This window comes from Macaca mulatta, chromosome 9, assembly GCF_049350105.2.
Source record: "Macaca mulatta isolate MMU2019108-1 chromosome 9, T2T-MMU8v2.0, whole genome shotgun sequence".
Taxonomy (NCBI): domain Eukaryota; kingdom Metazoa; phylum Chordata; class Mammalia; order Primates; family Cercopithecidae; genus Macaca; species Macaca mulatta.
Window position 1 is genome coordinate 14,348,077 of NC_133414.1, and position 17,045 is coordinate 14,365,121.

General features: G+C 48.1%; 1 protein-coding gene and 1 long non-coding RNA gene across 6 annotated transcripts in view; one reads left to right on the forward strand and one right to left on the reverse strand.

Moving 5' to 3' along the window:
• Positions 1-17,045, forward strand: part of CAMK1D (calcium/calmodulin dependent protein kinase ID) — a 489,620-nt gene that overhangs the window by 445,038 nt on the left and 27,537 nt on the right. The gene's annotated exons all lie outside the window — the stretch shown is intronic.
• On the reverse strand, positions 8,162-16,400 carry LOC114669893 (uncharacterized). The gene is made up of 4 exons (XR_003719175.2): positions 16,337-16,400; positions 15,384-15,552; positions 9,715-10,902; positions 8,162-8,948 (listed from the first exon to the last, which is right to left on the reverse strand). It is a non-coding gene; the product is annotated as an uncharacterized LOC114669893 (long non-coding RNA).

Sequence of the window (17,045 nt, forward strand, 5' to 3'; positions counted from 1 at the left end):
GTGGCATCCTCTCCTCCTCCAGGAATGCTGGAAACATCCCTCCACCACCACCACGTTGGCTCTGGTGCAGCATCTGAGCAGCAGATGGCCTTTCTCCAGCATTCAAGTGGGCTGCGTTTGTAGTTTAGTGTGAGTTTAGGTAACAGTGCCTGTAGATTCTTGCCATTATCACAGGAGAATTTCATCCATTGTGATATACCTGGCCTAAAGGACTCTCCTTTATGGAAATTGGCAAAGGGCCGATTCGTCTGAGCTTTAAAACTAACATATTGCACTTACAGAATGCTTTCCCTTTCAAAGGACATTGATCACCTTTTGCAGTTTTATCCTTTTGAGGTGTGTTTCACAGCCTTTTGAGAATCTAATGAAAGTTGTGGATTCTATCCCCTAATAAGATCACATGTGCACGCACACATACGCACACAACACACACACACACACAACACACGCACACACACACAACACACGTGCGCACACACCACGCACACGTGCACGCAACGTACACCACACACACAACGCACACCACACACGCACACGCACAACACACACATGCACATACAAAACACACACACCACACACGCACACACACCATACACACACAATGCGCACACACACAACACACCACACACGCACACACACGCACACAACACACATGAATGTATGCACACGCATATACACGCGCACACATGCGCACGCACACAACACACGCATACGCGTACACACAGCACATGCACACAACACACACACAACAAACGCACACAGCACATGAACACAACACGCACACACATGCATACAACACACAACGCATGGGCGCACACACACACATGCACACACATGCGCACGCACGCACGTGCCCACACATGCGCGTGCACACAGGCACCCACACACATGCACACACTCACACACACACACACACAATTTTGCATACCATTTTCTCGGGGGATGTGGTCATTGTCCTGGTAAGCAGACACTGGACAGGAGCCCCATGTTATTCACCCTGGCTCTAAGTCCTCAGTTAGAAATCTTATCAGAGGTTCTGCCTTACCCAGCTTAACTATGGAAGGCTTAAGGAAATAAATGCTAGGCCATTCTTCCCGCAAAGAACTGAAGCTAGTATCAGTCATCTAGAGAAACCTTCCCTGGGGCTGGGGAAAGTAGCCCTTTTTCTGACCTTCTGGTTATTTGTTCCTTTATGTCTATCTGAACGTTGAACCATGAGTTGGTCTGCATGAATGTCTGTGGACTCCCTTTGAGTTTGTTTGTATAATTATTTCCCTGAAGTCACAGCCGTGGGAGTGGGGCATTGGTACAGCTCTGGGAAGGCACATATTGACAGATATTGGCAGATGTTTCTTAGAATGACTGGGACACGCAATTTAAAACTGAGCAATGATGTCTTAGTCAGATCAGGCTGCTACAAAAATATGCCACGTGGTTTAAACAACAGATATTTATTTCTCACAGTCTGGAGGCTGAAAGTCCAAGATCAAGGTGTCAACCAATTCTTTCCTGGTTAGGGCTCTTTTCCTGACTTGCAGACAGCCACCTTCTTGCTGTGGCCTCACATGCTGTAGAGAAAGTACAGAAGAGCAAGCTCTCTGGTATCTTTCCTAAACCAGTCACTGGCAAAGAAAACAGGATCATGATGGTTGGCCAAGTGGAGCAGTTGACAGTGGGGAGAAGCCTTGAGTGAAAGCAGAGTTCTTCTAGGCAACTAACCATGTCTGCCATGGACCATAGGTAGGATGACGTTGGAAAGAGGGCCAGCATGGCTAAAGATAGTATCAAGACAGGACATCAGAAGGTGACATGCAAGAAGTAACCTAGTGCCAGAACAAAGAGAGACTGGGTAAAAGTTTGGATTTTAACCCAAGGGCATTGGGAAGGGTTTTGAGCAGTGTTGTGATCCAGTCTGATTCACATTCAAGTATTATTCCAGCCACTCTGAAGAAAGCATTGGAAGGAAAATGTGGAAGGTGAAGATTGAGTGGGAAGCTCTGGGCAGAGGAGTGGTGAGAGGTGCTTCTCCTGGGGAGGCAGTGATTATGGAGAGAGTGGAGAGATCTCAGATTTATTTTGGGTGTGGAGGATGAAGGAGAGGGAGTCTTTAAGTCTCAATCCAAGGAGTTTGCTTAAATAACTGTGTTGATGGTTAAGAAAAAAGAGAGAGGAATGGAAGAGGAGCCGATTTAGGAGGGTGGGTGAGATCAATAGTTTGGTTTTGGATATGTTAAGCTTGAGACCCTTGGGAGATACCCACTGAGTAGTGTATGCACGTGTAGTGTTCAGGAAAGGTCTGGGATAGAGATACTGGCACGTACTTCTGAGTATGATTTGACAAGTGGTGCACCCAAACCCTTATGATTTCCATATACATTGCAGTATTTGCCAGGGTTCAAGTGTAGTATTAAGCAAACACATGCCATATATCTTTGAGTATAAATTTGGTAAGTTTCCACTTGATGGTTTCCTGGTCACAATAGCTTTGCCCCAGAGACTAGTCCCAGATCAATTTCATGACTGTGTCAGATTTCAAGATGGCAGCCTGGGCTTCTGTTTTTTCAGGTGCCTTCTAGAGCTCTGTGAGTCCCAAGCAGAGAATGAATGGACTCTTGGCATCTCAGTTGTATTCTGTAAGATGTTCAGACTCCTATGGGTGATAGGTCAAATCCTGGGTATGATTGAGTACATAACACGGCTGTAGTTGGAGAACCACCAGCCTCAACTTTATTTTCAGTAGATTAATCTCCTTACAAATTCATCTTTTCTCACCATACAGATGGTTGGTACTCTGTTGAGAGGCATCGAGTCTGTATCATCTTTCCATGTTTCACCCTTTGCACGGTGCCTGGAATAGAGAAGGCAATTAATAAATGCTGGTTGTTGACACTAAGAATGATAAGTTTGTGGCTGGGGGTCTGATGTACAGGGAGGCCCGTGCACAGCTATGGTAGGTCACAGAATGCAGTGGTCACTGAGGACAAGGAAAAGCACCATCAAGGTGGGTCTAGAAGGTTGGATAAGCAGAGAGATAAGAGCATCAGACAGGATGGGGAGGGAGGCAAGGACCAGAGCAAAGTGCTGCGGCCTGCGTGAGGGCTCATGAAGCTATCCTCTGACCATTCTGTAGCCTGAGTTTGTGTCGATGTCAGAGATAGGCACTGGATTTAAGCAGCGTTAGACATCAGAACTCGTGTGTCTCATTCTCAGACTCTCTCCTTCCCGTGGGTCCTCCATGCCTGGTCTCCCATTCCCATCTAAAGACTTACGCACCAGGCCACTGAGCGGTCCATGACCAACAGGCAGCATGCCAGGGAGGCCGCCTCCCCCGGGGAAGGCACGGAGCACCTCATTCTTCCCAGCTGCTGTAATGGAAAAGAGGTCAGCCCCTGCAGTGTTTTGGAGCGTAGCACTCTTATTTTTGTTTGATAAACCTGTCACGCTGAGATATCAGACTGCAGCCAAAGTGGCCGTGACAGGCCACGGCACCAAGTTTTCTCCTCTTGCACGCCATGTAAACATTCCTCCTTTTGCTGGTGTGTGCACTTGATAAATTGGCCCTCTTTTGGTCTCCATTTATCTACTATTCATCATTTGGAAGGAGAAATATTTTTTCCTACCAAGGACACTCATTTTTAAAAACTCATGTGATGGGTTCTTATCCTGCCAGGAATCTTGCTTTGGGGATTAGGACTTGCAAAAAACATCTTTGCTCGAATAGCTTATGTTGCTGGGAAGGACTGAGGATGGCGTGGGTTGGGCTTTGTGATAAGCGTGTTGTGTCCAGTATGACAGGCTTGGCTCAGCCAAGATAGCATAAGGTCCAAGGCACAAATTTCCTCAATCGAGATGAAGCTCGGCATCTCACAGGTCAATCTTGATTTTGTGATAACATCTAGCTCGCCTTTCTTCTCAGAACTTGAAGAATACTCATTTTTTTAAATGATTATTTAATGATCACTTGCCTAAATTATGTTCAAGGACGCTGTGTATTGTGAGGAGACACCGTGAATGTGGGCTAACAGTGGAGAAGGATCCTAAAGAGATTCCCACTCCCAAATTGGAACAGGCATTTCAGAGGCACAGGAGCAGGCTGGACAGGTGGGCTGAACTTGGCCATGGGTGGGGAGACCTCAGACCTCTCTGCCTAGAAGAAACTCTAGGCAAAACCCTGGTGGTACCCCGCTTTCTTTAGTGGGCCTCCACATTGCTCACTTTTTAAAATTTGCTCACATAAATGTCGATTTGCCTGTGCATGCAGCTGAATTAGCTTTGGAAGAATGGAACAGGGAAGGCCTAGTCTGCATGCTTATATCCGTGTTCTGAAACAAAAGATGATCCTCGCCAAGGCAGTTCCCATCCCTTTGAACAACTGACAGCTGACTCTTGATGGAATACATATGTTCCAAGGAGAACTTGAGCCCAAGCATCCCCCGAAGAGAATGCAGCGTGGTCACCGAGCCCCAGCCCCAAGCCCTGGGGGGTCGTGATGGCTGTTACTCCTATCAGTATGAGGAGTGCTGACTTTAATAGGGACTGTTCACTGACGTGGCCAGCGGGCAACAGTCACCTGGTTATATTCATGAGCTTTGTGACGTGGGGCACAGTGCCTCATTCCGGCCACTGTGGGCCCACGGTCTGGATTTTGGCTTTAGAAATTTGGAAACTCAGTTTGATCTGTTTGTTCATCTTGTTCAGACATCTTTGTGAATTGATTCACAGTAACTAGACTCAGGAAAAAAAAAAAAAAAAAGACTGGACTGTCCATTGACTAAATCATAATGCAGTTCCTGCTTCAAAAGGTAATTGGATATGCGTGTCAACAAACAAACATGTTCTCTCCCCTATAGGAAACGCTCCGTGAGAAATCAAATGAAAAGCAGAAGCTTTCTTTCTTTTGGAACAGGGTATCAGAGCAGTGGAGGCGGGTGGCCTTAGATACGTTCATGAAGCCTGTGCTGGTCTCCAGGCCACCTTCTCCACAGAAGGATGATTCCGCTGAGCAGCTCTTTCTATTGGCTGGTGAGCACAGCTGACCAGTTCTTGTTTTTTGTTTTTTTTTTGTTGTTTTTTTTTTTAGAGACAGGGTCTTGCTTTGTCACCCAGGCTGGAGTGCAGTGGCGCAATCATAGCTCACTGCAGCCTTGACCTCCTGGGTTCAAGTCATCTTCCCACCTCAGCCTCCGAGAAGCTGGGACCATAGGAGTGTGCCATTATGCCCAGCTAATTCAAAACAAAACAAAACATAGAGACAGGGTCTCACTATGTTGCCCAGGCTAGTCTTGAACTCCTGGCCTCAAGTAATCCTCCCAAAGTGCTGGCATTACAGGTATGAGCCACCATGCCCAGCCCCTAGTGACCAGTTCTTATGACCCCTCCTTTCTTCTGCTTTAAAGACCAGCCACCGGCCACCCACCCTTTCCCATGATCACTCCCGCATTGTTGTTTGATTTCAGCAGGCATTGATTGATTGTTATGATTCCCGGGTGACCGATTTTAGTTCATGGATTGCATTTCGGTTTGGCTGCTTTCCAAGGGTTTTCAGAAAGGACCTCGTCTCCCCATCATGTTCTCTGCTGGGTACATCCTGGGGATGGCTAAATGCCACCTGTGGGTTGTGACTCCCTGCAGCTTTAGTTGGAGACAGAAGTTGGGCCATATTTCAGCTTTGTTAAGCTGAGGCAAGGGACTTGAGTCATTGTCTGTGACAGTTGGTTTACTCTACCTCTAACCCCTCAAAATACTCTGGTGTCAAAGAGCAGGTGCAGGAGGCACACAACAGTGATGGGGGAAACTTCACAAGCAGTGCAATTGAGGGAAATCGGGCATTTAGATGGTGAGGAGAGCAGCTCCCTGCCAATGACCTCAGGCTGTGTGGAATGCACCAACTTCTGTGGTTTTGCCTTCAAAGGCCGTGAGGTAGAGAGGGCACCACAGAGCGAGAAGTCGGAAGGTTGTGACTCACAGCCATCACTTTTGTGCCCTGAATGGCGTGGCTTCACGCCAGACGGAGAAACATTTTACTTCCTGTGCCCTCTTGTTTTCATCTTAGCCCCATCTCCTAGAAGCTGTCATTTACATAGCAGCTAAATGCTCTGGGATATTTAGCCTGAAGAATGGAAGGCAGGAGATTGACATCCATTCACGTAACTCACATTTATCGAGCCTAAAATGTGTCAGGCAGGTTGATGGGGATGCAGAGATGGATTTATCACCAGCCTGGCCTAGGAGGCACTTACTGTCTGCTGGAGGTGACAGACAGTAAACAGATAAATTACAGTCTAGTCTTCCAGCTGTCTGAAATGGGAGGGAGGTGGTGGGCAGCTCCTAGAACAGAGCCGGGACTCTGCTCTGCCTGAGGAAGCCTTCCCAGGACAGGTGACAGCGACCTGGGTTTGGAAAGATGGGTGAGAATCTGCCAGGAGAGAGGTAGTCCAGGCCGAGGGAAGGGCTCTGTCTTCAGTATCTGCCTAGAGAGATTGATGGTTCTATCCTCTCAAGACCCAGTTATCTGAAAATAAAAAGTGCTGTTTGTGTATGAGAAAAGAGGTGCCATTCAATTAGAAAGATAGTGTTTAAAATAGAGTTTGAAGGACTTTATCGAGCTTTAAAATTTTAATATCTCAAACTTGGGGATGGGGAAAATATAATCTCTGAATTATCAGGATTTTTTCATTCCCCTACAGGATACTGTGCACACGGGAAGAATCAGGGGCTCTTTATTATGGTTTTAAGTATGTGTTGGATTTGCATAGCAGCAGCACTCAGCAGGACAGCGGCAGGGCATAGACGGTGAAAAGAACAAAGAACACGCACAGGGGAAAATGCCCAGCTCCACGGTGGGTGGCACGATAGCAAGCAGGTGGATTCGGGCCCCATTTGTGACGAAGAGAGCAGGGATGGAGGCTGGGAGGGGAGGGATTCCACCGCACACCAGCAAGTCAGGGAAACCCTGGAGGACATGGGTGGGAGGATCCTTGGAAGAGTTGATCAGAAGCCCACGACTCAACGCGACACCGTGTAATGTGGTGCACGGTGCCACCTTCCCGCGTCTGGTCTCCTTGCCGTCCACGTTCCAAGGGCTTATTTTCTAGACCATCTCAGAAGTGCATTGTGAGCATTCAGCGAAGAGGACACGCCGAAAGTGCAGTGCAAGGCCTCAGCCAGTGGGATGGAGGGAGCAAGACATTGCCCAGGTGCCATTGTCAGCCTATGCAGATGCGTAACTGCTTACCCATCCAAACTGGGAGGCGGGGAGGGAAAGAGGGAGAAAAAGGAGAGAAGGAAGGAAGCCAGGGAGGGAGGAAGGGAGGAAGGAAGAGCCTAACCACCAAGTAAGCAAAGTCAAGCTGCAGAAATCAAACTTGGAAATCCTCCATGCATTCCGCATCATTGGTTAGCACTTGGTGCTAATCGCCTCCAGATTGGATGTCTGCAGTCTTCGTGCTTTGGTGTGAAATCCACCCCTCATGAGAACTAACTCATCTGCTTTGTCCCCGGTGTGCACTCAGTTTCACTGTTAGCATGAGCTGCGCTGAAAGTGGCTTTTTCCCAACTTCCTGCAGATGTGTTTTGCCCTTTAGGAGGAGGCTGGTGCTCTGCACAGATGCGCCGCGCTTTCTTGAGGTGGTGTCCATTTGACTAACGCAGGAATCAAAACGTGGATTTTGCTGCTCGCTAGTCATGCTTGGAGATGTATTTTGTTCTCCCTCCCCTCCTCCCCGCCAGTGTTCAATTTCAGTCGTGCATAAACTTTCTAAGGAATGGGTTTCCTTTTTCCTCTCCAGTATTCCCTTTCCTTTTTCCCCTAAATCTTTTCCTAATCTGCTTACTCCTTCTCAGTTTGCAAGACATTATCTAAACCTCAGGGGGTGCAGCAGGCATTTATCCTCCTTGCATTTTCATCACCAGTACTTTGCTGGAGTCACCCTCTGCATGGTTTAATATGTGAACTGTTCCTAGTTTCCCCGGCCTGCTCTCTTGTAAGTTTGCAAGGAGGAAGCTCTGGAAATGCGCACAGTCAAATATACAGTTACTGAAATAATTAGATTACATTTTTATAACGATTCAGGCCTCATTGGCCATTAAATGTTATAAATCCAAATAATATGCTGAAACCTGTTTTGATTACTAGGTCGGCCTTGCAAATAAGTACAAAAGATTTATCAGCTTTTAAAAGCTTTGCTTTATTTTATTATTTCTTAAAGTCTGTCATATTATACAGAGTAAGATTAATACAATTCAGATTTCTTCCTACAGGGTGCAGACATTCATTCAATAAATATTTGTTAAATATTGACCGAGTGCCAAGGCAGAGGACAGACAGTGGCCACCCAGTGGTCGCTACATGTGGACACACTCTGATGTCCAAAGGAGCGATGCCCAGAGTGGATTGATTTTGCTTGTGTTTTTCAGACCCCTATTGGGCCTGGGTTGGCCTTGAAGCCTGCCTAGTGTGTAATATACCTGGGGATTTGTTGTTTCGGTCATTTTTATGGCAGCTTGGCCTCACTGTATAAAAAAAATTCCTTAAACAAATATGCCTTTGAGCAAGCATTCTCAGGAAAGCTGGTGCTGTTCTTAGAATTGAGGGTTCCTTGGCTAAGTGTTCAGAAATACTGGCATACAAAGATCAGACTTCTAAAGCAGGTCGAGTGCATTCTGTCATCATGTTCATAATACAGCGCTCAGAATAATGACCAGAGGCAGCGTCTCCCTCTGTCCCTTCCGTAACGGCTTAGAAGGTTCTGTCAGGGTGTACGGTTGTTAGTGGGTGGTTCTGAGATGTTGCCCAAAATTTTAAAATATGTTGCTTCGTTTTGATGGGTAGAGTGTGGGACATTGGGGTAAGTCCTCAGGGCTCATCTGCTTCTCTCTCCACCTCAACATTGCTCTTCCCCATGCTGTGTGGCTGCCCTTGCACTTCAGCGTCTTTCAGCTGGAGGAACCTGAGAAGGAGGAGATGGAGTTGGGATAAAAAGGAGAACAGGGGGATAAGGGTGTGGGAACCAGCATTTAATGCTCACTATGTCACTGGAACTTTCAGATGTTACATCTCTAGCATCGATCCATCCATCCATCCATCCATCCATCCATCCATCCATCCATCCATCCATATTTCTGTCTATCTAGCTATCTGTCTGTCAATCCATCCATCCATCCATCCATCCATCCATCCCATCCATCCATCTATCCATCCATCCATCTCATCCATCCGTCCATTCATCTCATCCATCCGTCCATCTCATCCATCTATCCATCCATCCATCCCATCCATCCATCCATCTTTCTCATCCATCTGTCCATTCATCTTTCTATCTGTCGTCTATCTGTCTATCCATTCATCCATCCATCCTTCCATCCATCCATCTTCTGTTTATCCATCCATCCACCCATCCATCCATTCATGAATCCATTCATCTTTCTATCTGTCATCTATCCGTCTATCCATTCATCCATCCTTCCATCTATCTATCCATCCATCTCATCTATCTTTCTATCTATATCTATCTTCATTATCATTATCTATCATCTGTCTCTATCTATATCTATCCATCACCTGTCTGTATATCTGTGTGTTTTATATATCATACATATTAGCATATGGAATACATGATATATGTTCCAATATTTATATAAGGTGGGTGTTGTTATCCCCATTCACAGAATAAACTGAACTCAGTGAGGGTGACTTTTTTTCCCAGTGTCACTCACACAGTTCCTGATGGAGCCAGGCTCCACACCTGTGTCTCCTTTCCTCTGACTTGCTGGCTGAGGAAAACTTTCCACACAAGGCAAAAGTCGCCCTTTTTCCTTGAAAAAATGACTTCTATTCTCCTTCATGGCCTTTTCTTCCAGTTGGACTAAAACAGAGAGTCCTGGGTTACCATTAACTGATGATTATTCAGTTATCAGTGTGAACTGTTGTGTTCAAATATTTTTTCAGAAAATAAAATAAGTCTCAGCACTTTCACAGGTGTTTAGAAAATTCACTTATATCTGTGAACTTTATTTCCCAATTTCTCCCAGTCAGCGAGGCACTCCTGTGCCCTGGCCAGCCTCACAGAGCCCTGCAAGGCCTCGCCAGAGGGAACTCTTTGCTTTTGTATCCTCTTGCAGCTTTGCATGGGAGCGTAGCGCTGGCAAAAGGCTTCTCCGTCCTGTTGGGATTTGCTCAGTACAGACGCACCCTCATTTTTCTCCAGGCCCTCTCTCCACAGACAGGGCCATCATGATCCTGGCCATTCTCCTCCCATCTGTCTTCAGGAACACAGACTGGGTAGAACATTCCACGTTGATTTTGGAACTGCAAGACCTCTGGGCTGTTCTTCATTTCTTTCTCTTTTTTTTTGAGACACAGTCTTGCTCTGTCACCCAGGCTGGAGTGCAGTGGCACGATCTCAGTTCAGTGCAACCTCTGCCTCCTAGGTTCAAGCAATTCTCCTGCCTCTCCTGAGTAGCTGGTATTACAGCCGCGCACCACCACGCCCAGCTAGTTTTTTGTATTTTTAGTAGAGACGGGATTTCACCATGTTGGCCAGGCCGGTCTTGAACTCCTGACCTCATGATCTGTCCACTGCGACCTCCCAAAGTGCTGGGATTACAGGCGTGAGCCACTGCGCCCGGCCTGTTCTTCATGTCTTTGGCAGGTCACATGACCTTGTCTCTGGCTCTGTTTTCAAAAGTATAGTATAGAAAAATCGTGGCAGTCTGACTGCAGAGGTAGGTTCTGAAAGAGAACATGCGGATATGGTGTTTCCCCAGCTTTGCAGTGCTACATCTGGATGGAGGTCCCAAAGGTTAATATGACCTGGCTCTGGAGTTGCACAAATAGAGTAAAATTCTGTGCTGTCTCTTAGATGTAAGCAAGTGGTCTAATCTTTCATGCATTTACTTCCTCATCTGGAAATTGAAGATTGAAAAAGTTAGCTTAGAACTGCATTAAATGAGACAATAATATATGTAAATTGCATAACCCAGTGTCTGGCATGGTGACAGCTCCGTACATGGTAGCTGTGGTTATTAACATTTACAGGAGCCGGGCGCGGTGGCTCAAGCCTGTAATCCCAGCACTTTGGGAGGCCAAGACGGGTGGATCACAAGGTCAGGAGATCGAGACCATCCTGGCTAACACGGTGAAACCCCGTCTCTACTAAAAAAATACAAAAAACTAGCCGGGCGAGGTGGCGGGTGCCTGTAGTCCCAGCTACTCGGGAGGCTGAGGCAGGAGAATGGCGTGAACCCGGGAGGCAGAGCTTGCAGTGAGCCAAGATCGCGCCACTGCACTCCAGCCTGGGCGACAGAGCGAGACTCCACCTCAAAAAAAAAAAACAAAAACATTTACAGGACACATTCTCTAGAAGTGGTTTCTCTACTGTAGAAAAGTAAACGTTCCACTGTCCCATTTAAATAAGGCTGGACTGTGGAACCCTGAGGGGCAAGACCTGGGTCTGTCTTACTACTCCATGATCAGCATTTCACACAATGCCAGTGCTCTATCAGTATCTGTAGAATTGGCCAAGCATGGGTGTGGCTCACACCTGTAATCCCAGCACTTTGGGAGGCTGAGGCAGGCAGGTCACTTGAGGTCAGGAGTTCGAGACCAGCCTGGCCAACACAATGAAACCCCATCTCTACTAAAAATACAAAAATTAGCCCAGCTACTCGGGAGGCTGAGGCAGGAGAATCACTTGAACCTGGGAGGCGGAGGTTGCAGTGAGTCGAGATCACGCCATTGCACTACAGCCTGGGCAACAGAGGGAGACTCCATCTCAAAAAAAATAATTTTTTATATATATACACAGATATATATATATATGATAGATAGATAGATAGATAGATAGATAGGTAGATAGATAAAATATATATCTGTAGAATTGGCTTGAAGTAGCCTTTTATTTTCTAGACCAGAGCTCTGGATGGATGCCCAGATCTCTTCTTCAGCTCCCTGGGACTCACTTTCCCTGTCTCCTAAACAAGGGGTTGGACCAGGTGATAGCTTCTGGCCCCCAGAATAAAATCTTTGACGCTGCGAGTCCCCCTACTGTGAAAAGTACTTCTTCAAACACACTTTTCAGCTTCTGGTTTGAGGACTCAGGCTGGGAGCAAGAGGCGCCACCTGTCAGCTCTGTCATCGGATGGGCAGTTGCTGGTGGGAGGAGCTCTGCATCAAGGAAGTCCCTGGAGGCAGTGGTTGAGGCCCTGGACCTAGGTGGGCCCAGGGCATGTTGAAGTTTCCTTGTGTTCATTCCAGTCTGCCTTGAGTAGTGTCATTTACAGTGGATGCCATTGGCCATCAGGAGACTTTACTGCAAAAATAACTGAGAAAGTACTACACTTGGGAAAATTTGGTTCGATTTTCGTTTTTCAGGGTAAACACCTATTTTGGGATGTTCAGTACAACTTCTTAAGTCAGTACACACACACAAGCATGAATATTTCACACAAAGTATTTCTTGTTCATCAAAGAATAATCAATCAACAGATATTCATTAAGTAGTATCGAGGCCAGGTGCGGTGGCTCACACATGTAATCCCAGCACTTTGGGAGGCAGAGGTGGGTGGATTACCCAAGGTCAGGAGTTCGAGACCAGCCTGGTCAACATGGTGAAACCTCATCTCTACTAGAAATACAAAAATTAGCCAGGCGTGGTGGTGGGTGCCTGTAATCCCAGGTACTTGGGAAGATGAGGTGGGAGAATCGCTTGAACCCGGAAGGTGGAGGTTGCCGTGAGCAAGATTGTGCCATTGCACTCCACCCTGGGTGACAGAGCAAGACTCCCATCTCAAAAAAATAAAAAAATAAAAAAATAAAATACTATTGAGTGCTAATGAAAGATATAGGCTGAGTATGATGGCTCATGCCTGCAATCCCAGGATTTTGGGAGGCCAAGGTGGGAGGATCTCTTGAGCCTAGGAGTTCAAGACCAGCCCGGCAACACAGCAAGACCCTGTCTGTACCAAAAAAAAAAAAAAAAAAAATTAGCCCAGTATGGTGGTGCACGGCCTGTGGTTCCCACTACTCAGGAAGTTGAGGCAGGAGAATTGTATGAGCCTGGGAGTTCGAGGCTGCAGTGAGCTATGATCATGCCACTGTACTCCAGCCTGGATGATAAAGCTAGACCCTGTCTCAAAAAAAAAAAAAAGATAGAAAAAGATAGATAGAAAAGAAATACTAGGCTAGGCACAGTGTCTCATGCCTGTAATCTGAGCACTTTGGGAGGCCAAGGCGGGCAGATCATGAGGTCAGAAGATCAAGACCATCCTGGCCAACATGGTGAAACCCCATCTCTACTAAAAATACAAAAATTAGCTGGGTGCAGTGGCGTGCACCTATAGTCCCAGCTACTCAGGAGGCTGAGGCAGGAGAATTGCTTGAACCCGGGAGGCAGAGATTGCAGTGAGCCGAGATTGCACCACTGCACACCAGCCTAGCAACAGAGTGAGACTGTCTCAAAAAAAAAAAAAAAAATACTAGATATGGCACAGGCTTTGTCCTTCAGGGACTCATTATCAAGGTGTGAAGGTAAACATAATCATGATAATAAGCCATAATATCTTTACATTTCTTTCTTTTCTTTTCTTTTTTTTTTTTTTTTGAGATGGAATCTCGCTGTCTCCCAGGCTGGAGTGCAGTGGCGTGATCTCGGCTCACTGCAAGCTCTGCCCCCCAGGTTCACATCATTCTCCTGCATCAGCCTCCTGAGTAGCTGGGACTACAGGTGCCCATCACCACATCCAGCTAATTTTTTTGTATTTTTAGTAGAGACGGGGTTTCATCACGTTCGCCAGGATGGTCTCGATCTCCTGACCTCTTGATCCGCCTGCCTTGGCCTCCCAAAGTGCTGGGATTACAGGCATGTGCCACCGCACCCGGCCGCTAATTTTTTATTTTTAGTAGAGACGGGGTTTTACCATGTTGGTCAGGCCAGTCTCAAACTCACTCCTGATCTCAAGCGATCCACCCACCTCAGCCTCCCAAAGTGTTAGGGTTACAGGCATGAACCACTGTGCCTGGCCGATAGGCCGATATCTTTACATTTCTTAAGAGAACCCTAGAGGGAGGTGGGCTGGACTGTGAAGAATGAGAACTGTATGGAGAGGGACCGAGTGGGGTGGGGGGTGGCAGTCCTTGAAACACAGACATTGAACGACTCGTGCATCCAGCCACCTTTTGCTGAGCGCATGCTATGTACTGGTCTAGGATCAGGGTTGCAAAAAGGAATGAGGATCACCACCGTTGGGGGGCTCAGACTTTATCAGAGAAAACAATGGGATGTAGACAGATAGAAACCAACATGCATGCCTTGATGATGGTGCCTGAGAAACTTGGAGAACATCAAGCTGGGGGCCTGCCCTGTCCGGGTGGGATCAAGAAAGACATCACTGAGCATAGACCCATGCACGGGGCTTTGGGGGAGAGCAGGTCACATCTGTGCACAGCGGGAGAAGAGCAACCCTGGGCACAGAGAACGGTGCATAGAAAGGAATTTTCTCAATTAGGGATGCAAGGCTTCCCCTGACCAGCTCCAAATTACCTTTCCTGGTATCTTCTACACTTGCTGTTTATTTTGAAGGTTAGTGTTGGGTATCTGTCCCCCTGACCCCCAACTAGAATGTAAATGGCATGAGAATAGGGACTCTGACCATCTGTTCCATGCCTGGGACCTGGTCAGTGCTCAGTCTTTGGTGACAGCCAGAGGACTCCCTGACAGGCGGTTTTATTAATATTAGCTTCCCAGCCTGAATCACTGCTGTAGATGCAGGTCACACCTACTCCCGGGAGCCTTCCCTGATTACCTGTCAGACTACTCACTCTCCCCTGCCTTCCTGCAGCAGCTGTGGAGGAGGAATCCACCTGCTCCATAGCGTCCAGCCTCTGGGCCTTGGCCGGCAGGGCCCACACCTTTTGCGTCCCTTTTGCAGCTCTGCAGCCCAGCAGGACCTCACAGTGTTGAGGCTCCTCCCCTCTTTCAAAGTGGCCTTCTCCCAAGCTCCACCCTTGACCCTTGACTCAAAGTCACCAGCTGAGCAGGTGGAAGGCCAGGGAGATGACCTAATGTGTGATCAGCTGGGTGATTTTTGTCCATGCCAGGGGCTTGCTGGCACATACAAAGAAGCAGATAAACTAGCTGTGCTTACCCAGCCAGCCAGCCATGCCAGGCTTCCAGGGAATTTGAGTCTGGTCCCCATCCACATACATGCATGCTTGAATACGCCAAGACCGTGGGGACTTTGGGGGCTGTGGCAATCTGGCTAGATCAACGCCTGTCTCTGGTCACTCAAAGTCGTGTCTGTTTGGAATCGCTGCTGGCCAGACACATCATGGGCCAGATCGGGTCCGTGGCGGGTCTGTGTGTGACCCCTGAGCTGAGTGATCTTACCTGTTCTGAGCGATCGCGTCTCCTGTCCTGGTTTTCACGCATGTGCTGATGGCTGTCTCCCAGCACCCCCATGATACACCAGTCCCTGGCATCAGGCCTCTAACTCCAGCTGCCTGCTGGCTGCCTTCACCTGAATCCCTCCCGTGTACCTGGTCCAGCTCTCCCCGGCCTGAAAGGAATCACATCTTTATCCTTTGTGGGACGTTGGCAGTTCTGGTTGCGTGGAATAGATTCTCTACGGTTGCCTTAAGGAAGAGGGATTTGTTGCACAGCTTCGTGTGGAATGAACTGGAAGGCCGAGCACTGATGCGACCGTGAGCATGGGTTCCTCTCACAGCCTCACCACTGAGTGGAGGTCTCTCCTCCTGGCCCATGCTCTGCCCTCTTCCCTGCTTTCTTTTATTGTTCGGTGGACACCTAGGCAAGATCCAGTGTAATTATCAGAGCTAATTACCAGGGATGGGGCTGCCTCGGGGAGTTGGCTCCGCTGCCCTCTCTCCTATTCACCCTGCCTACAAAGAACTGCCTGGAGTCACCTCTCTGAGCAGGCAGCGTCCACTAAAGAGGGAGCTGGAATTACCAGGTGCTGTGGTTGACACAGCCAGGCCACCCCGGCCACCTGCTCCTTGTCCTGCATTCTTCAGGCAGTGGACGTCATCTCTAGTCCATGCTGGGGACCTTTGAGGCATTCTGGCCTTCGCTGTTTACACCGTCCTACGCCAGATCTGCCCGATTGTGTCTAAACTGTCTGTTCCCCCGTCCAGCTCCACTGCAGGCCGCCCTGTCTCCTCTGGCTGAGGCAAGTTGGCGATTTGTCTTCTTGCCTCAAATGTCTCTGCTGCAAAGTCAATTGTCCCTGTCGCCCCTCTGTCTATACCTCTCAGGGGCTTCCTTCTACCTGCAAGACAGACCACCCACCTGAGGGTGGGGAACGCAGCCCTCCCAGGCCTCACCTCAGCTCTCGCTGCGCACCAGCTTACATGCCGCACCGCAGCAGCAAGCTGTTCTTCTATGCTCGAATCAACTGCTGGTTTATGGCGCATGCTCTTATTCCTGGGCGGCCACTCCTGCCGGCAGCCCCCCCGTTTCTCCCATAAAATTCCTGCTCCTCCCCGAGACGAGGCATAGGCGTCTACCTCCTCCCCTCCCGCCAGGCAGCTTGGCTTGCAGGCCCTTGTCTACCCAGAATAGCCTCTGCAGATTTGTTCCTGTCACCTATGTCATTATTATCTCTTTATGTGCCTCTCTCGCCCACTCTGAGCTCCTGAAGGCAGAAACTGGTTCTTAACTTAGCATTGTATTTCCAGTGTCAAACTCAGTATCTGGTATGTAGTAGGTGCAAAACAAATACTTGACAAATGCATGAGTGCTCAGTATACCTCCTCCTGGCCTACGTAGGCCAGGAGGTACCAAATGACTATGTGTATGTTGGCCAATTAAAAATGAAGACAGAGGCTGAGCTCAGTGGCTCACACCAGCACTTCGGGAGGCTGAGGCAGGTGGGTCACCTGAGGTCAAGAGTTTGAGATCAGCCTGGCCAACATGGTGAAACCTCGTCTTTACTAAAAATACAAAAAATGCTGGGTGTGTAGTGGCAAGGTGCCTGTAATCCCAGCTACTCTGGAGGCTGATGCGGGAGAATCGCTTGAACCCAGGAGGCGG